At 35.6% G+C, this 26,398-nt stretch overlaps 1 long non-coding RNA gene across 1 annotated transcript in view; it reads left to right on the top strand.

The window, feature by feature from the left end:
* Positions 1-26,398, top strand: part of LOC140514841 (uncharacterized) — a 139,076-nt gene that overhangs the window by 30,396 nt on the left and 82,282 nt on the right. The window contains exon 2 of the long non-coding RNA XR_011970744.1: positions 12,111-12,212. This is a non-coding gene — a long non-coding RNA (uncharacterized lncRNA). The remainder of the gene's footprint in view (positions 1-12,110; positions 12,213-26,398) is intronic.

Genomic DNA, 26,398 nt, shown 5'->3' with positions numbered 1-26,398 from the left:
GAAGGGAGAAGGAGATGGGATAAGTTTGGAAAGCTTCTCAAATGGTATCAGGTAGGTCTGGGAAAAGAGGACATATGTTCTCCGACTCATAGGTGAGAATTATAATATCCTGGTACCAAAGAAGCTGGTTTGAACCTTTCCCCTACTCAAAAGATATGAAGAAAGCATAGGCATAATGCCATGGCCATAGATAAATAACGGGCATTTGTGATGTGTAAAAAGTTTGAGAGATGTGATTTCTGAGTAATTAATCATTTTATTAATTGTGGCTACCAAATAATAAAAGGGTGGTCATTTAACTGTCTCTTGTAAACCAAAAATGGACCATGATGGACTATTGATACTTACATGCCCTTGGAAGATTGGGTGTTACTGACAGGAGGCAATCAACTCTGATTGGTTAACAATTAATAAGAGGATGAATATTATAATGATAAGTGAACATATTCTAATGAGGGACTGGGGGAATATATCTTTGATTATGTCATGTTTAATCCCAGATCACCCCTAGCTCTCCAGCAATCTAGACAAAGATTCTTAGATTCCTCTCTACTCCTGCCCTCCCCCAAGAAAATGCAGAACACAATGGACTCCCCTACTTGAATGGGGTCCATACAAAATTGAAGAGAAAATTAATCTAATCTTATTATCAGTCATGTTTTTCAGATTCTAGTTGAATAACTTCTAAGGGACTGATTTCTGATTGAGAAAATAGGAAGGGGAAAAACTGTAGTCCTAATTCAATTGTTGGTTATTAATATAAGAGAGAAATAATAATTTCTCTCAGAATATAGCTCATGATTAATGCCTTGGCATCTAGAATATGTATATGATTTTATAGATGGAAGAAATCTTAGAGATCATTTGGCCCAATCCCTTCATTTTACAAATTAGGAGATGGAAGATTTGTGAGAAGAAATGACTTCCCCAAGGCTATACAGGCAATAAGTAAGAGTGGTTTCAGCATTCAAACCTAGGACTAGATGGCTGGGAGGCTCTTAGAAACTAAACTGTGAATACAATCACAAATGAGCCTGACAAGGAAGGAAATGAGGATGAAGGACTTACTTGGGTGAGGTGAGTGACATTGAAAGACACTAATGTAGTCATGGGGAGTTCTCTTTTGAACTCAAATTGTAAAAAGATATGTGTAAAATATGGGAAAAAAGGCACATAATCAGGAAACAATACAAACTAATTGCTTGAACTTGTAAGCATAGTTTCAAGAAACACTAAAGCACCAAATAAGGTGAAGTCTTTAAAAAATGCTAAGAACAATTAACGAGTTTTCAAAACCATATTTAAGGTATAACAAACTGATATTCTCAAAGTATGGATATGATGTTGTCTCTCCTCTGCTCAACAGTACCCAGGGAAGTTTACTTCTGGAATCAAATAGGAACTCTATTGTTTGGCATATGGTACCCTTTATGACCCTGCTTCAACCTCCCTTTCTAAGATATTGTATAATTCTCCTCACCATGCACTTCCTTGTCTAATCTGGTTTTCTTGCCCTTCTTTATAGATAACATTCTATCTCCTGTCTCCTATGCTAGGTTCCTAGAATTCATTCCCTTTTCTCTTCTGCATCTTAGGTTTCCTCACTTTTGTCAAGTTATTAGGAGATACCTTCTTTTCCAGAGCTAAGGTCAAGCAAACAAGCTGTTGCCCTGAGTTTGCCATAGCAATAATCCTTTGTACTCACACTCTGGAGGATCTCACCCTCTGGCAAAATCACATAATTATTGTCTTGCTTTGACTAGCACCAAGTGTTCTCTGAGCTCAAGCAAGCCCCACACAAGATCTGACAAGTATTCACGTTCTGGTCATGAAGTCTTGCTTTGAATCAAACTTGTCTCACTGTTGTGATTACCCCTCACTGCATAGCTATATGTGCAAGTACTGAGATCTGCCTACACTAAAATGGGTTCCCCCCACCAGGTAAAAGGCCCCAGAACTTGTGTCCTTGGTTACAGGCTGCTTCCCTCACTTTGAAATTAAACTTCTGTTTGATTCCTCACTCTCTTATCTCTAGCATGCTCTGTTCAGCTCTGGCCATCGACAGGTTAGAGGCTTATTCAGGCCAGTTGACATTAATTGGTGGCAGAAGTGGGATTGGAAATGGAACTGGGACATTGGACTCTCTAGCACCAGCAAGAATAGACCAGGTTCAACCAGAGATTCATTTCTCTGGAGTCTGATTTGAGAAAAGCAGCATATTTTCTCTAAGAAATATATGCAGGTATATATGATTGCCTTCCAAAGTTTATCTATCATGGAAATTCAGGCTTTGCATATGTTTTAGTAATAAGTTCTCAAATTTTGATTAAGGGCTTTACACATAAATGCTGTTGATAATGGTAAAGAAAGTGAAATTATTTGCCCATTTTTAAGGCATTTGTCTGATAATCTTAAAGGGAAGAAGAGTTCATTTTGCAGTTGGAACTTCATACATTTTTAAAAGATTCTTACATCAGATATAGGATTTAGGTAAGGATAGAAACAGTAAATGGAATATAAACTGAAATCCTCTGAAATATCAAGACGAAAGAACCAAATTTAAGTCATTATACTGAATTATTTTAAGTCAGAATTATCTAGGAACCTCTAGATTTGGAACCAGTGAAGCAAAAACCCCTTTTGGACTATCCTGAGAATAAAACCTATTGTCCAAGAAAAGATATCTAAGGACCCACTTGAGACATCTGGCACTTAAAATGTGCTGATTAAATGGATACTGAAAATGGGTTACTAGGATACAGGGAGACTTGATGTTAGTTAACATTGGTGATAATTATTCTATTGCTTTGCATAGTTCATGTTTAAGTTTTCTTTGTTACCTTGGTGACATGTAAATGTCCCTTCTCAAAACTAGTCCATTGTGAACCCTCTAAGTAGTTTGATCTGTACCTGACAATGTAATTATGGGAATTGTGAGAAAACTTTATTGCATTGTTTGAACTTCGGCTTGCATGGCTGGGAAACTGATCCATCTCTATGTGCTGTTCAGAAATCCTTAACTAAGGACCTATGTTATACTGACCAGAAACTCAGATCCAGAGATTGATACAAGGAGTTTTCTCACAATTGTCAATCTACATGTCTTCTAAGGCCCCCTAGCAGGTCCTTCTCACTACTCCCACAGCTGTCAAACTTGTGGGTATATTCTCCTGGATCATCTGAAGAAAGCCCCTACTCCTGAGTGGATGGCAGAATGCTCTGGGGACCTCAAGGTTCATCTAGTATGGACCCAGAAGCACCCAGCATCCATTCAAGACAGCTGTCCCAAGATTCTGGACAAAGGCTGAGTGTACTGTCCTAGTTATTTTTTTCTCTTCCCTTTTGTTATATACCCAGCCACCAAGACTGGATGTTAGCATTTTCTCCCTCTACATTCATGCCCCCTTCTTTTTCCTGCTTGCAAGCAAATAATGGCTAGCAATGATACTTGGGATACTCTTCCTGGCAGGTCCCCTCAAGGAATTAACCCCTGGATAACATCTCTTCCTGATTCAGTTGGCTTCTCATGGCATCTTGGCTTATACCTGACTGTCCTTTATTGTCCAGAAGAGTAGAGGTCCTTTCAAACCCCCTCTCTTAGGGCAAAATAGGGAAATGTCAAGATATTAGGAAAAACACTATTTTCCAGAGCTAAGACTCAGCAAGCAGGCTGTGACCTGAGCTTGGCATAACAACAATCCCTTGTGCTCACTCTCTAGATGACCTCATTCTCTGACAAAATCACATAAGTATAGTTTTGCTAGGACCAGCACTAGGTGTTTTCTGAGCTTGAACAAGCTCCAGACAAGATTGGACAAGTACCCGTGTTCTGGTCATGAAGCTCTGCTATGAATGAAACTTGTCTCACTTTGCTGTTACCCCTCATTTTCCAGGCTATAGTTCACTGTATAGCCATAGGTATAAGTAGTGAGATCTGCAAAATATGAACATAATATAGGGATGATATCCACCTAAGGGGGAAACGATTAGACAAAGTAATGAGACAAAGATGACATGGAAAATGTTTTCTAAATAAATTGAATAGTAAGTTTTGAGAAAAGTAACAGAATTAGACTATTTTCTGTAAGAAATATGTACAGATGTATATGATTGACTTCCAAAACTATTTATCATGGAAACTCAGGCTTTGAGTATGTTTTAGTAATACATTCTCAAAACTGGATTAAGGATTTTACTACACTAAAGTGGGTTCCCCCCTCTAGGTGAGGGGCCCCAGCACATGTGTCCTTGGTTGTAAGCCATTTCCCTCACTTTGAAATTAAACTTCTGTTTGATTTCTGACTTTCCCATCTCTAGCCTGCTCTGTACAGCTCTGGCTATCTACAGGTTAGAGGCTGGTTCAGTCTGGCTGACACTTTCTTCAAAGTTCATCTAAAGTGATACCCCCTACATGAAGCATCTTTACATTATCTTCCCCTGCCCCAAGATATTGACTCCTCCAAAATTATTCTGTATATATTTTTATGAACACATATATTCTCTGTCCAATAGAAGGTAAGCTTCTTGAGAGAAGAGGCATTTACTTCGTTATTGTCTTTGTATTTCTAACATTTAGTAATGGAATATAAGAGTCTTTATGGCTAATGAAGCTCCTTCTTCCCAACATTGTTAAATAGGTAAAATAAGTATTAATAAGTCTACTTTGCAGTTGAGGAAACTGAGACTTTGAGAGGTTAAATGAATCACTCACAATTGGAAATGTCACTAAATGAATATGATGAGTTGTTTTATTTTTCCACTATGGTAAATCAGTACAGGGTTCTGACTCTTACTGAAGAAAACTCTTCCTGGGAAAACTGCAGAAAGTCCCATTTAAACTAAATCTGCAGTCCAGATTTAAGTGTGAAGCAAATTCTTACAAACTGACACTGTCTAAAAATGTAATAGGATCACCTGGATTCTCCATTAGAGGTTTTCTAATGGAGGCTGAATGGACACTTTAGAAGATGGTAAAGAAGGGATTCTTGTTCAGGTACTGATTGTATTAGATGCTCACTGAAATATTTTCAACTTTGACATTCTCTGATTTTGTGAATTTTGGGGAGGAGTGGATAGAGGGTTGCTCAGTAAGACTTACTAGACTTTATGGAAACTGACTGTAAAGAATCATACATATTACAGAATACACCCCTGCTATTCTGTTCATATATAGTCACTGAAATGTTTCCTTCCTGGAAAGAAGAAGTTTACTCTGTAAACAACACAAAATTAGGTTGTCACTGTAAAAAACAAGTCCATGACTAAGCTTGTCATCTCTACTTTCATGGTTGCAAAATAAAAAATATGATTTTATAAATAAAAGTAAAATGGGAAGACAAATGATTAAAATGTCAAATTTATTGTAATACAATTTAATTTAATATTATAATTGCTTGACTTGTAAATACATTGTACACATTAACTGTACAGATCAAAGTTCCTTATTATCATATAAATTGGCTAATAAAAATTACTTATTCTTCATCAAAATTGGGCGAATTGAAAATTCAAGATGTGCTATGTAATATGTTGCATCTTTTTTATCACCTAAGAAATTATATTAATTCTATTACAACTTGAACATAATTTTATTTTTCCAGAATTCTTTTAAGATAATAGGCTTTAGAAAAATTAATTATTGGAAGGAATCTATGCCTGGTTAAAATTATGGAAGCTCATAATTTATAAAACATATTCACAAACACCTGCACAATATCAGCAAAGAACATCTTAATTGAGGCTATGTGGAAGGGTCTGTACCAGGGTTTCTAAAGCAAATTAAGGAGACTCATAGAATTTTAGAGTGGGAGGAGACATCAGAGGAAAACTACTATTTGGGGAATAAACTGAGAAAAGAGTAGAATCACAGAATTGGAAAAGACTGAAGAATCCATGTAGTCCAACCAGCAACTTAAACAGCAATCCCCTCTATGGGACCTGGGGTAAGGAAGTGAGGTGTGGGGAAGACCAGAGTTCAAATCCAGCTTCAGACTTATTACTTGTATGATGTTGGGGAAGTCACTTAACTTTTGTCTTTTTTTTTTTTTTTTATTTGTACGAAAGGAATAATAACAACACCTACTTCTCAGGACTTTTGTAAGGATAAAAAAAAAATATAATCACCATCACCATCATCAAGTGGTGATCAACTTAATGATTAGGGGTAAATCACACCCTCCCAGAACAGGCTTTTCTACTTTTTGAATAGTTTTAATTGTTAGGAAGTTTCACTCACTCACAATGAGCTTAGATCTTCTCTCTCTGCAACTTCCACATATTCCTAGCCCTCACTTCCAGAGTAAAACAGATCAAGTCTAATCCATTTCCCACAAGACAACCCATGAAATACTTGAAAACAACTAATCTGTTTCCTTTTCTCAAAGACAAACAAGCCCAGTATCTTTTCAAATGATCGTTTATAGTTTATGATGATTCTACTGGAATGTTTAGTCATTTGACTTTGTGGCTCCATTTGTGATTTTTCTTGGCAAACATACAGAAGTATTCTGCCATGTCCTTCTCTAGCTCATTTCACAGATGAGTCTGGAAGATGAGTCTTCCTAACTCCTGACCCAACACTCTATCCACTGTACCACCTAGCTACACTCTATTAGAAACAGTTTGTTCAAACATTTTGAACACTCATCTGTTGGGGAATGGTTATAGTTGTTACTGTTATATATTTGTGTCAATTCCTTTTGCATCGTGGCTACCAGACTTTTATCATTTATATTTGTATGCAAAAGTTTTCCACTCAACTCTCTTATTCTGAGCTTTAAAATTTTGCTTGATTAAAATTATCCTTTTTTTATCTTTTGGGATCTTCTCTAACCTTTTTTGGTTTTGAATTTCCCCTCTAATCTTATTTGTGAAAGTTTCTTCATTCCATTCTCCTTTAATTTTTCTATCATTTGACCTCATATTCAAATTGATGTCTTCTTTTAAATCTTAAAGTGGCATGTGGTATAAATTGTTTGTCTAAAACTAATTTCTGCCAAATTTCGTTGTAGTTGCTCCAGAAGTTCTTATTAAAAAGGGCACCTTTCTTCCAGTAATTTATCACATACTGAACTTTTGTTCTTAATGGGATATGTTTCCTGCTCCCTTAGTGTGCATGTTTGAGTATGTGTATTTTAAACAAGTACCAAATATAGTCTGAGGTCTGGAAATGTCATTAAGCCTCCATTTACATTTTCCTCTATTCTTTATTTTGAGATTCTAGACCTATTGGTGCTCTGGATGAATTTTGTTACTTTTTCTAGTTCTGTAAAATATTGCTGCGATCAAGTCCATAAATTAAGTTAGGTAATATCATCATTTACATTATTTTGGCATGGCCCACTCATGATCACTGAATATATCTTCAATTAGTTAAGTCTTCTTTGTTTCTGCAGAGTTTTGAATTAACCTTTCTAGATTAACTCTGATAAATTTAATGCCCTTTTCTAGTAATTTTGAATGGAATTTTTCTTTTTATTGTTTATTTTTTGTAGTACTGTATGGAAATATGGATAACTTCATGGATTTAATTTGTTTTCTAATAATTTACTAAAGTCATTAATTACATCAATTCCTTCACTGGCTTTCTGGGGTCTTCTAAACATATCAAATGTCCCCTGAAAATACAGATAATTTTGTCTCATTTTTTCTGATTTTTAGAAATTCAGTTTGTGATTTTTCTCTTATTGTTATAGATAGAATTTCTAGATCTCTTTCAAGTAACAGTGTGCTAAGAGAACATGGTTACTTTATTCCTGTTTATACTGCAAAAGGTTTTGCTCTTTCTCTATTGGAGGAAAAAGTTGACTCCTGATTTTGTATTTACACTATTGATCATACTAAGGAAAAACTTTTCAATGCTTTTTAGAATTTTAATGCTTTTTAAAGGTTTTGGTCAAAGGCTTTCCTTGCATCTATCAAATTAATCATGTGATTTTTGTTCTTTATACAGTTAATTATGAAAACTGTTTTCCTAATGGCGAACCATCCTTGCATTCCTGTTGTGAATCCAATTTGATCTTAATAAAATAATTTTTATTTTTCCTTAAAAGGATTTTATTTAGAAGTTTTGCATCAATGTTCTTCAATGAACTTGTTTTGTATTTTCTTTCATTTGCTTTTTGTTGTTGTTGTTTGGGTCTCAGTATCATCTGCCTCATTAAAAGAGTTTCATAGAATGTTTCCAATTTTGAGAATAATTTTTGTAGAATAGATATTACTTACCCCCTCCTTAGCTGTTCATTTGTACTTTGATTGGAATCATCTGAGTCTGAGTTAATTAAGATTTATATTTCTTGTTGTGTTAACCCAGGTGTTTTGTATCTTTATAGGTTCTCATCTTATTTCTTTCAAATTTTCTTTAAGCAATAACTGTGCATAATAATTTCTGATAATTATTTTTATTTCCTCTCTGTTGTGAATTTACCTTATTCATTTTGAATTTTCATAATTTAATTTTCCCTTCTTTAAACAAACTGACTCCTTTATCAGTTTTACAGTTTTTTTTAATTTTCAAGTAGCTCTGTTTTCTTCTTTCAGAATGTCTTTTGTATTTGTTTCTCAGTTATTCCTTGAAAGACTTTTGCTTAGTGAAGCTACAATATCTCTTAATAAATACAATTTCCTTGTTCTAATGGCTATAAAGTATCTCTTTCAAGCTTTTCAAACTTTTCCAGGAGTTGAAGCCAAACTTACCCTGCTTTAGCTTACATATTCTACCCAATTCACGTTTTTGTTTTAAAAAAAGATACAGTGGAATACAAATTCCATTGAAAAGAGCACTTACCTTAGAATTAAGAAAACTTATGTTTGAATCAAGTGTCAGACACTGGGTGGGTGACTCAGAGTAAGTCAAAATCTCTCTGGACCTCAGTTTCCCGATCTGAAAACTGAGGACAGTAATAATACCTATCTCTCAGCATTGTGTGATCACTGACAGTGACTTGGCATTTGGATCCTAGAGTTCTTTTAGTGCTGGAGTGTGGCTCAAACTCTCTTACCATTTTGACTCTCAGTTCTTTATTTATCATTGTTAATATCCTGCCAGTGAAAAGTTCATTCTCCATGATACAAAAAACATATACGAAAAAGCAATTCATTGGTTTTGCATTCCCTTCAACTTTTCTTATCCTTATCACATATTCCCTAAGTTGTGGTATTATCTCTTCTTTTATCCTTCCTTTGCTACTATTACAGTTCAAAATGTCCTTTTTTATTCTGAGCATTCATCCCAGCATCAACCCATTCTGAACTTTATTGTGTCTGCCACTATTTTTGTAGGACAGACAGTCCTTTCTTTCATTATTAGCTCTGAATTCTATCTTTTGCACATATCTTTCAAAACTATGAGTTGTTTGAGATGTTCTCTTAAGCAAATAGTTTACATAGTCCCCTCTTTCATTGGAATTATTTGTGTTTTATCTCTACAGCATTGTTAGTAATACCTTCCCATCCCCATCACTTCCTTGATAGAATCTTTTGCTATGGGATCCTGCCTACCCATTGTTTGTGATCTTTGAACTTGCTCTACCCAATTGTAGGGCTTGTTGAAGACTATATCTGACTTTCTTTACCATTTTCATGAATGCTAAGGTAGATTGGTTACTTCCCTTTAAGATTCACATCATTTCTACTTTCTCCTATTAATCAGAATTAGGGTCAGAAAAGCATCTCTCCTTATTCCTCTACCTTTGGATGAATGAATTTATCATTAAGTCAAGTCAGAAATTTATCATCTGCTCTGCTTTTGTCAGAAATAGAACTCTATTATATGCTTGTATAGTTGAAGTTCCCTATCACTACCAGAGCTAGGTCTCTCTCATCCTGCATATGAATAGTTTATTTTTTAAACCTAAGTGTTAGACTTTCCATTTATCCTTAATAAATTTTATTTGATTCATTTACCCCATTATTAAAGTTGGTTGGAATCTTCTTGGATCACAGTTCTTTCATTCTGCATCTTAGCTATCTTTCCCATCTTTTTATCACTTGCCTTATACAAAGTGATTAATTTAAAATTGAATGGAAAAAGCCTAAGGACCAAGGTCTGCAATGTTCTATTAAAGATTATCTTCCATACTGACACCAATACATTAATCAGTATTTCTGGAGTATGGCCATTTGGTTATGAATGCACATATCTTTATCCTCATCCTTGGTGTTTCTCATCTTGTGAAAGGAGATATTAATTCAATTCAATAAGTATCTTCTATATAGATGAATTATTATGCTAGACAATGGGGCTACCGGAATAAAAACAAAACATTTCCTACCCTCAAGGAACTTATATTTTCCTGGGCAATGTAATAGCTACACAGATAAGATAAAAAGCTCAGTATTCCATTTGTTTTTTTTATTCACAAATTCTAGCTCATAGTCATTAATCATATCTGTCCTGTAGGACACAATTAGTGCAAGTTTGGTGACTTGAAGTCACTAACGACAGGTATACGCTCTCTTATAGGTTTCTTATTTATCTTGAATTTTAATTGCTTCTTAATAATTTTTTCTATTCAACTCAGTCCGAACACTAGTATAGAGAAAAAGAAAGTCGAAATATATACACCAAGTAATTCTCCTAATTATCTTTCCTTTTATCTCAGGTTGAAATGGTGGGTCTATTTCTTCCTTGTTCTTGTTCTTCTCCTTGACAACTAGCATCTTAAAATGGCTTTCTTACTGTACTCGGCATTCTTCTTAAGCCTTGGCACATTTCTAGACCTTAATCTCAATGATAGTTCTTACAGTCATGTTATTTCTTTAGTATTCATCCTCTGTTTCATGATCTCTCTTCACATTTACATTTTCTCTTTAAATCTAAATTCACTGGGGATACTTCCTATATTATGGAATTGCTCTCTTTATAGACCTCCTTGTTTATAGATTGTTTTAGATCTCTTAGAATTATGTCATCAAACTTTTGTTCTTGAATTACCTGAGCCAATTTCTGTTTCAGCAACCAGCCATAAGGAAAACACCAAATTCAACCCAATCACCTAAAAATCTTGGATATTTGCTTAAGTTTTCTCTTTATCACAAACTCTCTGTTGAATAATCCAATATTATTTCTTTTCCAATAGATCAAGATCTATCCTTTTTGGGGAAAGTAAAACTTTTATATGACTTGCATGAACCAGAGACTTTTTCCTTCATTTCCCCTAGGTGTCTTCTTTGTCCATCCACATATTTCTTACACTGGTAGAGATTTCCTTCTGCTTTCTTCAATATGATGTCCATACCATTTTTTCTTTTGAAGTTAGCCCTTTGGGGGTTTATTTTTTTTGTCTCATCTGACTTTAATGATATCATACATCTTCATCAAAGAAGTATGCTACACCAAAGTGGATGATCCCTATATTGGTTAGTAATTTGGGAAGCAGAAAGAGATGCCTTCCCCATAACATATTCTAAAAAAATTAATGCTGAATCAATTTGAACCCATCAATATATAGAATAAATTAGCATTTATATGTGTATTAAAGAGTCAAGATCCATCCCAACTTCCCACAAGAGGATATATTTTTATAACTGAGGTTTCTTTACAAGACGAGTTTTATGACAAATGTCATTCTTATTCCAACACTTTGAAGGTTCATCATTCCATTAATGTGGGAGTTCCCTTTAATATTGAATATCCAAAGTCAATTATGCTTTAGTATGGGGTCTTCATAAATTGTCATGGTTGAAAAATGCATCACTTTGTATTTAATGTAATAATGAGACTATCCAAACATAGATAGACTGGTCTTCAGATGACTGATGTAGAATTAACTGCCAGGACCATCCTTTAAGCCTTTTCTATTTGAAGAGTCCAATAGTATCTTAATTTGGGTTCCCTACCTCAATCTTATCTCTGTCCCAAAAATCCTGTGGCAACTGTCAAAATGATTTTCCAAAAGCACAGATCTGATGATTGTCAGTCTCATACTCAATAAACTCAAGTGGCTCCTGATTACCCTCTAGGATCAAATATAAATTCCTTTCTTTGACGTTTCAGTAAGAAACTTCTCTGATCCCCTCAGAAGTTAATGCCATATCCTGTATCTTTTTTAAATTTATGTCTTTATGTGTAGATGTTGTTCCCACAAAATATCCTGTATCTTTTTTTATAGATGTCTTTAGGTGTGAATGTTGTTTTCACAAGAGAGATTACAAGTTCCTAAAAGGGAGGAGCTGTTTCATTTATATCTTGGTATCCCTAGTGCCTGGCAAAGGTAGGTACTTTATAAGTACTTGTTGATTATTTGAAAAATAAGAATTGCAAGAGGCCCTTGAATTATTTTCATACCACAAGCATCAGATAATAGCTTGAGGGGAAATTATAACAAATGCCATGACTGGAATTAAAATTTGTCATGGAGATAGTCTTAAATTCTGCTCTAAAATGTTTCTACTTTTTAAAATCCTGGTTTTATTTCCCATAAACTCTCTTTTACATTGAGCTAGGAGCTTTTCATGCATCCTTAAACACAAACAAAATTGAATCTGGGCAACGTCACTGTACAGGCTCCAGCAAAACTTTTTACTCACATAATCCTACTCACTATAGATCACATTTCACAGAACACCCATTACCATGAAATCTGATTAATTTAATTTTATTCTTCAATGATTCATCTGTCATAGAATTCAAGTCACTCAGATAATAACTTTTAGTATAATTTTCTTATCGACAATAAAATGAAGTCATTAGGGATCTACACACTCGATCCTGAATAACAATTAAAAACTCAATTTCCTTTGCTAGGCTGGTCTTAAATAGAACCCTTGCACTTAATCACTGGAAGAACAGCTCCTTCTTATTAATTAAAACTAGATTTTTGTGCTGTTGAAACCACCACAATGGAATCAGCTTTAGTTGTTTTTTTTGTTTTGTTTTGTTTTGCAGAGCTAAGAGAATTGCTATGATGCTTCCACATAGTGTATACATCACATTAAAATGTTTCTTGTGCTTTGTGAACAGAAACAAGAATTCTCAAGCATTAGCAGTGATGTCTGTGGGAGTTTTTGGCATTCAAATAAATGAAACTGGGGGCTGGGGGCATGCGGGCAGTAAACAAGGAAAATATTTATCTTAAGACAGGGCCGGATGTTAACTAGGTACATTAATCAAGCTGTGATACAGTGCTCTGCAAAGTCAGCCATAAGTGTTTTTCATGACTCTTCTACTTTTAAATACAATAATGATAACAGCTCACATTTGGGCTGTGCTTTATGAAGCCTTTTACATGCCTTATTTCAATTGATCCTCACTGTAACCCTCTGAAGACAGTACAAGTATAATTTTTACCATTTTACAGAGAAAAGTAAAAGGGAGTGAGTGGTAAGATTCATAATAAATACTTTAAAAATGCAAAAAAAATAGAGAAGATTTAATTTCTTGGACTCACAAGCTTGAAACTGGAAAGGAACTTGACCTCACCTTCATTTTACAAATAGAGAAACCAAGGCTCCAAGAGGTTGGGTAATGCTTCTAAGGCTACACAATCATGAGCAACAAAGCTAGGAACTTATCAGCCTGTATGTATACTTTCCATAGTGACTTGCTTGAGTGACTAAGAATTGAAAAATGAAAAATAAACGATCCTTGTATTTAATGAGCAGGGTAGGAAAAGATGGTAATCAATGGAAGAAGTTTCACTGCTGCTATTTCTGTTGAACAATATTGCTATTCCCTGCACGTGGCATCCCATCTCTCGACTCTGGGTATTTTCTCTGGCAATCCTCTGTGCTTGGAACCCTTTCTTTCCTCATCTTCATCTTCTGGCTTCCCTGGCTTCCTTTGAGTCTCCTTAAAGTTTTACCTTTTGCAAGAAGCCTTTGATGGTACTCCTCAATCTTAGTGCCTTCCCTCTGAGATTATCTCCAATTTATCCCTTATTTAACTTACTTATACAGTTATTGTATATTGTTTATCTCAGGCAGACAGTAGATGTTTAATAAGTGCTTATTCACGATTTTATTTTCTGTGCTTTATTTCTATGTAGATCCATTATATGATTTTTATCTATCTCATGATAAAATAGTGAGAATGTTAACTAAAAAGAACTCCAAATTCGACTGTGAGGAATGTTATGTATCTATATATAACTAGGAGAAAAGGTAATGAAATCTTCATAACCAATACTAGAAAATTTTAGAGAGCTATAGTATTGATCTCTTTGTGATGGAAACTGACAAGAACATAGACAATACAATCATTCTAAGCAGAAACTTCATTATGATAGCAATTATTTTCTACTGGAGTTTTAGAAGCTCCTGAAAGTTTCTGAGGTCTTTTCAGAAGATAATATGTAGATATGGATTCTGCTACTGAGCTTGTTTAAATTAGATTCTTTAACCAAAATAAAGTAGAGGCAATCAGTCAGTCAATAAGTATTTATTAAGTGCCTACTGTGCTACATATTCTTCAATGAGGCAACTCATACTCCTTGCTGTTCCAAAAGTCAGACACTCCACCACTTGGCTCTGGGTATTTTCTCTGTATGTCCTCTGTGCCTGGAATATTTTCCCTCCTCATTTCTACCTCCTGGCTTTTTTGCCTTGCTTCAGGTCTGAACAAAAATCCCACTCTCAGCTGGAAGCACTTCCTACCCCTCTTGATTCTACTGCTTTTCCTCAGGTAGCTCCCACTTATCCTCTATATATCTTTGTTTGTACATATTTGTTTTCTTTTTGTCTCCCCCATTAGATTGTGAACTCTTTGAGAGCAAAGACTGTCTTTTGCCTCTCTCTTTTTTTCTTTTAAACATCCCCTGCATTTGGGATAGTGCTTGGCATATTTAAGAGGACTGGAAAGAAAGGAAGGGGTCAGATTATGAAGGGTTTATAATACCAAACAGAGGATTTTGAATTTGATTCTGGAGGCAATCAGGAGCCACTAGAATTTATGGAGTTGGGGGGAGGGTGAAATGGTAAACCATCTGGGAACTAAGAAAGCTAACGGAGCTCCTTATTCTGCAGAGTAGAAGGGGAGAGATGACAAATTGTCTTTGTAAGCAACTCGAGGGTGGGAAGAAATCAAGACTTGTGCCTCCATGGTGCCAAGCACAGTCCTGGGAGCAGAAGCAGGCACCCAGTATTTAATTTCCATAGTAAATTAATGTTTGCTCTACTTGCTCCTTTGATAAAGGCTAACATCTAGGTTTCCATATCTCTGCCAATACAATATGTGCAGTGATGGGAGAACTAGTGGAAGTAATGTCATGTTGGGAATAACAGGGACAATGTATAACAACAATACTGGTAGCTGAATGTATAGAGCACATTGAGATTTTAAAAAGTGATTCACATGTATTAACTTATTTGACATGTAAGAAGTTAGTAGCAAAGTAGAGGGGAGAACACTCGAATACACAGACAGCTATCCTGCCTGAGAAGAGAGGCAGAAATTATATAATTGGAAGAAGGTTGGATCTGAAGTCAGGAGACCTATGTTTGAATCCCTGTCTTTCATGTTTGCTAGCTTTATGAACTTGGTTAATTCTCCATTTCCTCACCTGAAAAATGAATGGGTTGGATTAGATTATTTCTGATTCCCTTTCCAACTCTAAGCATTATGGTAATCTTCCCGAGTCTCAGTTTCCTCAACTATAAAATAAAAATAATAATACTTGCACATTCTACTTCATTGGGTTATTGTGAGGAAAGCACCCGAGAAACCTTAAAAGTCCCCTGGAAATGTGAATGGTTATTAGTGAGAAGAGTGCAATTGAGGGGAAAGCCAAATTGTTTCTCCTATTAATTAAGCAAGATAATTTCTCCAACCCTCTGGTTCATTCTGATTGTGGAGATGGAATATTTCCCACTCTAGTCCCTAGTGGTTAACTGAATCCAAAATAAAGATGGGACATAAGGGTGATTTCAGAAGAAGGTCTTGCAAAACTCATCCCTGAAAAAAATCTAACTATGGCAAAACTTATGCTAGTACCATGTTCCTTGATTATTTTAGTCCTTCAGGTTGAATCTATGTAGGGACCTCTTGTTATGGATATTCCCTCTACTGGAGCAGAACAGATCACTTTGGTTGGAAAAGTTATCTTTAGCAGTTGATATCCCCATGATGTTTTTTCTTCTATAAGAGGATAAAAGAGTTAAGCTGAAAACCATTTTAGACACTCCAATTTCTGGACGCATTTGTCCAGTCTAGAAGTGCTCTTCATTTTATCTGTAATCCCCACTGGGCACAAGGTCTCAGCTGAAATCTGAAGCATGAAGGATGTTCATGGCTTCCTAGTCTTGTTATACACAAGATACTAAATCTTGCCTGGATTTTTCTCCCTGAAAATCGGCATGTATCAACTCATAAAAGACATCTTTCTGAACTCTTAGTTTATTCAAATTCTCAATGGAGACCCTTAACTGAAAGTGACTTCAGCTTTTTTTGGCCTTCTCTCAAGCTGCCCAAAATGGCAAATTGTCACAAATGTCAACAATTTTCTTGTAATTATATCTCACAAACAGTTGGGAAAAGTTGTTGAGCTTTCCAGGAAAATACACTTACGGGCTAAAACCCAGCATGAGAATACTCTTTTCCACAGAGGAAAGTTTTAGGCAAGTTTGAAGCCGGTGAAAATAGGATTTTCAAATGAAAGTTACCTCCAGTTTATTATCATACTTATTTCTGTTAACACTGAGGCTGATGAAACTGCATGTCCTGATAAATTACAAATGCACAGAGACACATAGGAAAGAATGCTAACTTTGGTGTCAGAGTACCTGACTTTAAATCCAACACTATCTGTGTGATCTTGGGCAAGTCACTTTACCAGTCTCATTTTCTTCCTTTGTAAAATCAGGAGGTTGAACTAGATGGTCTCTGAGGTTCCTTCCTAGTATCCTTTATCTTCTGAAATAATGGGCAAAGATTTTTTGAAAGGGACTCTTCTGACTTTTTCTACTTCCGAACTGGGTTACTTAATGCAATATGACTTTAAAAAGACTTCCTTTAAATGAGACACCTTATGCTCATGGATGTAATAATGTACCATAAAGAGGCAGTATGACATAGAGAGATACCTTTTTAGTCAGAGAGACCTGGGTACAAGGTCTTTCTTTGACCCTGACAAGTGCCCATGGAATTCTACAAGATTTTAAGCTTTAGAACAGGTGGGGATTTGTATGGATGGGGAGAGTTTCCTCTTTGGAAATTCTATAAAACCAATAAAATCCCAAATCTGTTAAAAACAAAACAAACAACCCCCTTTTGTATTATGTGCTAAGACAATAAACCCAAACACATAAGAAAATGTGTTTTCTGCATATTTTACAGCCCCTCAGGACAATGGGCTACCTACTGGACAGGCAGTACATAACAGTGGAATCTAGCAACTTTACAACCCCTTGTGCTTCTATCATTCTATGACATATATTCTAATCTATGATTTCTCGAGCGTGAGGAACTCTTTTCACTGATTCAGATGACAATTTTCTAAGGATAATAGATAAGTCTTAGAAAGTTGCTGGGGATACACAGAATTGCCCAGGGCCACACACATAGTGTCAGAAGTAGAATTTGAATCTATTTAGCTACACATTTTTTTTAAAAAAGCTAAATAAATGTTATAGTGTTATTAAAACATGAATATCATTTCCCAATGAATCCTTTCTTAATAGAAACCTTTGTTGAAAGAAGTATAGATAAGCAAAGTATACTATACTGGCCATGTCTGAAAATGTTTGCCTCATTCTGCACTTATACTCTACTTCTCTGTTGAGAGGTAGCATGTGGCATATTTCACTAACAGTTCACCTGAGTCATGGTTAACTTCTTCATTAATCAGTATTCTAATATTTTTCATTGATGTCTTCTTTCGTATTATAATAATCATTCTATTTATTCTTCTACTGGTTTCATTTCTTTCACGCTACAATCATTCATTCATTCATTCATATAAGATCTCTTATGTTTCCTGAATTCTATATTTTCGTAATTTCTTCTAGTGCAATAAAAATCATGTTAATATATTTCAGTATGTCCAATAATTCCCCAATGGATAGGCACCTACCTTGTTCCTAGTGCTTTTCTACCACAAAAGTGTTGCTGTGAATGTATATGAATATATTTATATATGTGTATACATGTAGATATACATATGTGTACATTTGTAGCTTTGGGAACTTTTCCCCTCTCTTTGACTTCCTTGGGATATATGCCTACTCTAGAAGTGGTTGAAGCCAGCTCTTTCTGACTCTAAACCTGGCACTCTCTCAATAGCATATATGATTTTCAAATTTATGTTAAATCTAAGGGTAGGAAGAGGGTCTTAAAACCAGCTTCCTTCATATACTGAATTGCCACTTGAATATTGTGACAGCTAACCTCTCTGCTGCTATGTTCCATATTGCTTCAAGATGTGAAAAACTGGCAGGACCCTAAATTCCAGACATCATTTCCAATCATGCTTGGAGTAAACTCAGGGTATCTGTTATTGTGCAACATCCTTTGGAATTCAAAGAAATATTTGACACGCTGCTTCTCTCTTGCAAAAGAAAGAAAAAGGGTAGAACATCTTATCATCAAACATAGTGACAGCATAGTATTTTGGATTCATCAACTTATGTGAGAGCCAACAATGTTTTCATGGAGCAAACTACATATCTTTAGATATTGTGACTGGATTGGATGCAAAATCACTAAGAAATGAGTATTTTTTACCCGCAGTAACAATCCATGTAAGAACATTGCATTGTAGTAGGATCCCCTCCATAAAAATCTACTTGAATTGTCTTCTAGTAATAGTATATTTATTCTGAAAATCTTTAAAGGTAAAGATAAGTCACCAAGTTAAGTGCATACTATGTGCCAGAATCTGTGCCCTACAACACTGGTGATACAAAGAAAGACAAAATAAGAGAAATGAGAAAATGCATCTTTTCACTAGGCAAAGCCATGGAACCCTGAAAGAATACCTTAAAGTTAGGGGTGAAAGTTTTCATTTGTACTGTATCAAGTGGATAATAATTTGGAATGGAAGACAAGGATTAGCGCTTTGAAGGCTTTGCAATGGATCTTGAGTTTTCCTACAATCACCAGCATTAAAGAGCCTTCGTTAACTCTGCTTACTTTGATGAGCTTGGTAATGTGGTTCCTCTCTTCCCATACCAAGGAAGCTGCCTAAACCAGGACGAAGGACAGATTTCCACTGTCCTGAGATGAAGTGACACCATAGCTGAGATGCTATGTGGGTCCACTCTCTTGTTGCATATATTTAGACTTCATTTCTAGTCACTCAGTTGAAATACGATTCCCTGCTTGTTTCCTTGTGTTTGTTTGAGTGAATGAATTGAAAATAACATTTTTAAAGGGCTTACTATGTGCTAAATACTGGAGAGGCACATAAAGCAAGATAATCCCTCTCAATGGTGTGTTAGTAAATGTTTAACAATAGGCTCTTTGAAGAAAAAAGTAACACACTTTAAGTTTATTCTACATTATTAATTTTTTCTATCCTTTTCTTAAATCTAGATCATCAAAAAAGCAGCAAACTAAGCCCTGATTTATAGGGCTTTCTGATTTCTGTAATTATAAATGTCCATTCATAATTAATTAATGTTCATGGTAGCACAATGGTCTCTGCTCTCAAGGAACCCACAGTGAAATTGGGGAGATAAGACATAAAAGAAAGTTCCATTGTAGTGGCAGTTCAGAGTAGACTCTGAATTCCTGAGGTTGCATGAGAGATGTGGATGCCAAGGCTTAAGACTTAATTTATTAAATGAGTAAGTCAGATTACTGTTCTGGGGTTTGCACACGATAGAGCCAGGATATATAGTATGAACTAATGGTCTTCTCTCTCACAGGAAGAAATAAAATTTATGCCTCCCATAAATCCAAGCTGCATAAACAGTCAAGCAACCAGGATTGACTGGATTGCTCTGGCCAGGTTATCAGTGAAGGGGAAAGCTTGAACCCAAACCAATACCTGCCTACTCTGCCTCTCTTTGGACCCTCTGAACATTGACCTCAGCCTACCTCCCTCAAACTTCAAACCTTGTTCACATCCCTCAGTCTAGATCAGGTGTGGGGAACCTCCCGCCTCGAGGCCACATGTGGCCCTCTATGTCCTCAAGTTAGACCCTTTGACTGAATCCAAACTTCACAGAACAAATTTATTCTGTTTTGTTAAAGTTTGGATTTAGTCAAAGGCCTGCCCTTGAGGACCTAACGGACTTCATGGCCTTAAGGCTGCATGTTCACTACCCCTGCAGACTTTGCCCATAGATCTGCTAGTAATCATATATTTGACTACTATCTATACAGAAGTGTATTGTTGTGTCTATTTGGCTTATTTTTCTTTGTCCCACTTTGTACTTGATGGACATCAACTTTATAATATCACATAGTCGACATACACAACATGCACAGATCTCCTTGCTTGTCCTAGTATTATTAGAACCAAGCTGAAGTAGAAGCAAGCTGAAGAGACCTTTCTAGGATACAGTAGGATGAAAAGTGAAATAAGGGGCAATTTTATACACCTGGGACACAAAGAGGCCAGATCATTCCCATTATCTATTTCTTCAAGATTGGTCTTCACACAAAGATGCTTCAATATAGGACTTAGTTACTATCAATAAAACTGATCTTTTTGCATTCATAAGCATGATGGGAGGTGAGATAAATCATCATTTCCAACCCAAAGTATAGGTAGCATGTTGGGTAATGGTTGATAATATGGTAGGAAGGCAGTTAAAAAAAGAATTAGCTAGAAAATCTAAAGGACTCTTAATGTGCTGAATAGGTATATCTATGAGTTTGCCTCACAAAAGAGCAAAACTAACTCTGACTCTATGGGCTGCAACACAGAGGAGCTATGAGCATTCCTTTTCAGAGAAGCGTCTACATGGCAGCTGTCATTTGACAGACAACCAACACATGGCAGCAATTTCACAGAGAACCAGTATGCATTCTGTGACATAACGGTCCCACATCCCCATAGAGGAAATAAACAGAGGGGGTAAAAATGGTACTAAAGAGAACAAAATTGGCAATCATATATATTGGACCAAGAGTACACAGAGAAGATCTATGTGGGGGCCAACATAATTGTAAAGGGAAATGGACAAATGTAAAAGGAAATTGTAAAAGGGAAATGGGTTTGAGCAGGCTCTTAATATATAACAAATAAGGAACTTTAAATAAGAACTAGTAAGGAATGTTTTCAGCATTTAAGAAGTTTGGATGATTGCAGGGGAACAATGGATAACAAGTAAACATCTTGAGTGTTCCAATGGTATCCTCAAAATATCAGGAGAAAGTAAGGAAACCTCCCTACCTCCCCTAGGATTTTGAGTTGTCAACCTATCTTGAACTTAGGAGAGGAGTGGACAAGAGAGTTACCCAGGAAGGTGCAGGCATAGATAGGTTGTGAACTGCATCCAAATCAAGGAGATTACAGATCCATTTGAACTTTCGTATTTTCTGTTTAATTAGATAACTACCTTTGAGATGAATGCATGCTCTGATTTTGTCTTATTAAAAAGAATTGGATGAGTCCTCATGAGCTACATTTTTGAGTAGAGGCTGACCCAACGACCCTAGAACTTGAATGTAACTTTCAAGGACCCATGTTCCAGGAAGCAGGGGAGCGAGCTGTACCAACTAATATGGAAATACTCAGCTTGTTATTCTGGTGGTGAACACATTTTACCAAAGTAAGTTGTTTGGAGTCAGCAGAAATTTGTTTCCTTGCTAGTGGTGTGTAAGACTGAGAATTCAGACTCATCCTTATTATCCATTACCTGAAGAATTGTTTTTTTTTTTTAATCCAATAAATATTAGGTGCCATTTGTTTGCACCAGGTACTAGGGGAGATAAAAAGTTTATGTAAGATACAGGCCTTATCTTCATGGGACTTATACATAAGACACACAGATAACAATAATATCCAGTAGAATAGGAAAAATACACTGGGGACCATAATATCTTGGCAAAAGATCCAGTGTCACTGCATGTTCACCTTATTCATTCCAATATGTACCTGCTAAAAACAAACCAGCAAACAAAAACCCAAATGACAATGACAACAAAACAACAAGAAACCTCAGCTTCATCAGATGGAATAAGGTGAATGGTGATGCCTTTAATGATGCACTAATGAGGCTGTGATATTTTTAATGGCCTGAAAAAATGTAAAGATCGCATCAAGTCCACAAGCATTTATCAAGTGCTTTACTATGAGCCCATCACAGTGCTGTGTGCAGGAATATAAAGAAAGGGACATATAATTCTTGACCTCAGAAAGTTCGGGGGAGGCACAAAATGAATGACTGTGTTCATACAAGATATATTTAGTAGAAATTAAAGGTAATCTCAGGGGAGAAGTGCAAATGGTGGGGGAGTCTGTGCATACAGGAGAGGCCCAGTTGGGACTAGGACAAGGATAGGCCTCTTGTAGAAAGGATGACTTAAACTAGGTCTTGAAGGAAACCAGGAATAATTATAATTAACACAGGAGTTTAGATCTATAGATTTGGTTCAGTCCAGTACCTTAGGGAACTACCACATTTTACTCCAGAAGAACTGGGAACTGGGATTGAGTTAGACAGAGTTAGGGATTGAGTTAGCCAGTATCAAACTCTAGGTCCACAGTGGTTTAGTTCTCTCCTCTTTCCTCCCCTTCCTCAGATCTCCACCATGGAACCAAATTAACTCTTATGGCCCTGAGGTCATTTTATGTTCATTAATTTCTCTAAATTTCCTCTCCCTTTAGGTACCACGTAGGTACATGTATTTTTCCCTGAGAACTCTGGAGCCTGAGAATCTACACTGAAAAGCTTCTTTGTATCCCATTTTTCTACTCCTTGTTATGTTTTGTGTCACTTGAGTCAGCCAGGCTAAGACACAGACAGGCAACAATTAGTAAATAGTCCCCCTAAACTCTTAGCAAATACTTGAGCAATGCTAAAAGTATGTGGAATGTAATCTTAGTCTCTCATTTGCACACTGCTGCTACTAAACACATTCTCCTTCTAAGAGCATCTTTGCCTAGATGCATTCTCACTTTCTCTCGAGAATTCAGTGCCTTATAACTGTAATAAAGTACCAAACTCAGACATTCTGTAGGTCTCTGATTTAAAATAATTATCTATTTTGTTGTTTCTGAACTGCAGTGTAATTTTTTGTACTCTGATCATATGGTTATCAGATTTAATTTTGGGAATTATATAGCTTTATTCTCAATTCTTTTCTAATAGATACTTAATGGCAATATGCTATATTGTTCAATGGGTACAGAACCATAATACTTACTTATACAACGTATATCTGATTTAGACATTTTAAAGAAAATCTCTTTATATACACATTTCTGATTCCTGATACCACAGTCTATTATTTATAGTGTCATATTTATGTTGTCAAAAACCAAAGGGTAGAGGAATGATGAAGATTAATTTTTAAGTAAAGCATTTCCAAAAAACGTTTTGAGAGATTGAGAAGTTTGGCTATGTCTTTCAAAATCGTAGCTAGCAAACTTTGTAAATCACAAAATGAAAATGTCCATTAATCTAAGAAGTAGAATAAAGAAAGAAGACTTAAAAATTTGTTTTATATCACCCTGACAGTCCTTTCCAAGTGAAAATCTGACATTTATGGTTGATAATGTTCAGACTTGCTAGCCCTAAATTTAAATATGGAGTGATGAAATTCTCTTTTTTTTGCATGTCTCCATTTATTTCCTTTGTCCACTCCCTGTGGTGACCCCCTAGCCTCCCTCCTTTCCCATACATACATGTACATGTCTCAGGTATCTAGTAAATTGCAAATTGCTTGGACATATCTAATATCAGACATTTATACCTTAGTATGAATTTGAATCAAACTGTCAGCTCTGTGTGTGTGTGCGTGTGTGCGAGTGTATTTAAAGTTATAGATGTAAAATGAAAATTTTCATCCTCTTTAAAAGGGATTTTCAAACATTAATTAGCAAGTGGAGGAAATATTCTCTTGGACAGGAAGAGAAGCCAATCTCAGAATCTCTGAAATCATAGCACATGATAATAAGAACTCATATTTTTGGAGACCCTTAAAGTTTACAGAATACCTTTCTTCACAACAACCAGATCAAGAAATAATGAAAATATTATTCCTATTTCATATATGAAGAAACAGAGTATGAAGTGACTTTCCCATGGTCACAGAAATAACAGCCAAGGTAAAATTCAAACCTACATATTTTTATCCTGTTTCCGGGCTCTATATGCTACACTGTGGGGGTGATATGATCTTTCTAGAGGCAACTAGGGGTACTACGGATAGGACCCTGGACTCAGGAAGCCTTGAGTTAATTCTGGCCTCAGACACTTACTAGTTGGTTGACTCCATGCAACTCATTTAACCTCTGTTTGCCTCAGTTTCCTCAAATGTAAAATGAGGATAACAATAAAACCTACCTCACAGGGTTGTTGCAAGTATCAAATTCCTTTAGAAAGTTATATTTTCTTTTTGTGGAGTAGAGGGAATCCTGTATCCTGAAATTACACTGCTATAAAATTAAAAAGTATGAAGAAAACCCTTGTCTTTTTAGAAAAAGGTCTAAATAACGAATTTTCTTTCCACCAGAATAGGTTCTATCCCATACATCACAATTTTTTAGGCTAGAAGGGACCATAGAGATCATCTGCTGCAATTTACTTGTTTTTATAGGCAGCATAGTATAGTGGAATGAAAGTTAAACCAAGAGCACTTTATTTAATGGCAAGAACTAACAGGAGAAAGTAGGGTTGAAATCCCACTTCTGACACTTATGCAATGTATATGGCATATTCTCTCTCACACATGGGGCACCTGGAAAAGTTACTCCGGGTTCAAAATACTCTGCAGATCCACATCCACTCAAAAACCTCATTTGAGAGTCTGCATCATATGTTTATTTTTACTAGTCAGAAGAGGACACAATTCAAGTCAAAAGTAATCAATGAAATAGTAAGAAAATAGGTTATGGAAATTCCCTCCTCACCTACATCCCCACAAATTTTAGGTGCACTGTCCTATAGAAATACACACCATTAAAAGGAATAGTAGGCACATGTAAGAATCACAGATGGGCCACATACATGAACTACTTGTGTGATCGGGCAATATGTAGGGAAAGGAAACTTACTCCTTTGTTAGTGCAAGACCACCAATATTTTTGGGTAATATCATTCTCTTTGAGTCTCCTCTCTGCTGGTTGACTAACCAGTACATAGGCATGCTTCAAACCCATGAGGTTTAGGATGTGGTCCAAGTGTCTAAGCTCAGGCATGGCTATTTCTAGAGTGACATGATTTGTTAGTTCAGAATTAAACAAAATCTTCCCACTAAAGCCAATAGTATTTTGGATCAGTCACTGATTCCTTTGCTGGTGTGGTCTAGGCTATCTAGGCTGGTCAGGGTCTCTATGGCTCCAGAGGCCAGTACTTTTTCTGGTTTGTGTCCTGTCATTGGCAGGGACCTCTGACTGCTTGTCAACAGTTGGTTCATCACTCACAGAGGGAGAGAAATGGATACAAGGTCAAAAGATACGAACGAATAGTTTCCAGGCTATAATATTTCCAAGCTATTAACAGACATGAAAAAAAAAAGCTCCAAATCACTAATAATTATAAGAAATGCACATTTAAGTGAAATTGAGATCCTCCCAATGCCCATCAGATTGTCAAAGATGACAAAAAAAGTAAAATGACAAATATTGAGGACTCTATGGTAGTGATTCTCAACATTTTGTGTCTGAGAACACTTTTCAACAATAACAAAAACATGTGTTGTGAATTCCCGGGGTAATTTAATGTTACTCATGATATTATTTTTGATTTATTTATGAAGTGCTTACAGTACTTACAATGACAGTTTTTGCCCCATAAGCTCCAAGTTAAAATTTATATTTTGTTTTCATAAAATGACATTTTGCTACCTGTAACTATGAAAACTTTACATACAAAATTATAAAAATATTATAAGGGATATTCTGCAGGAAAGTAATCCATCATAAGCTCATATGCTTACCATTATCTATAATATTTCATATTATATTTATTTTTACAAATTACATAAAATATAAATAACATTTAATGAAATAAATTGCAACTTAGATGTTTAATGTATAATCATATATAAAGTTAATTTTGATATTAAGCTTTTAAATTTAAACAAAGATTTATAATATTTGGCTCAATACTAGTCTTAAATCTGTTCCTTATAATGGCTCTGCATTTTTTATGTAAAACAATAATAAAATGAAAATGGTTGCTCACATAAATATGTGGTAGAAAATAGTTGATGAATTTCACAAGCTATCTTGTTGAAAGATAGAAATTCATTTTTAAGAGTTTTAGCCACTTCATCAATTGATGAAAATAATAACAATGATACTGCCTAACAGTTTTATTATACTTTGAGGTTTTCAAAGCATTTCAT

The sequence above is a fragment of the Notamacropus eugenii genome, chromosome 7, assembly GCF_028372415.1.
Source record: "Notamacropus eugenii isolate mMacEug1 chromosome 7, mMacEug1.pri_v2, whole genome shotgun sequence".
NCBI classification, from domain to species: domain Eukaryota; kingdom Metazoa; phylum Chordata; class Mammalia; order Diprotodontia; family Macropodidae; genus Notamacropus; species Notamacropus eugenii.
This window is presented reverse-complemented; position numbering and strand designations above follow the sequence as displayed.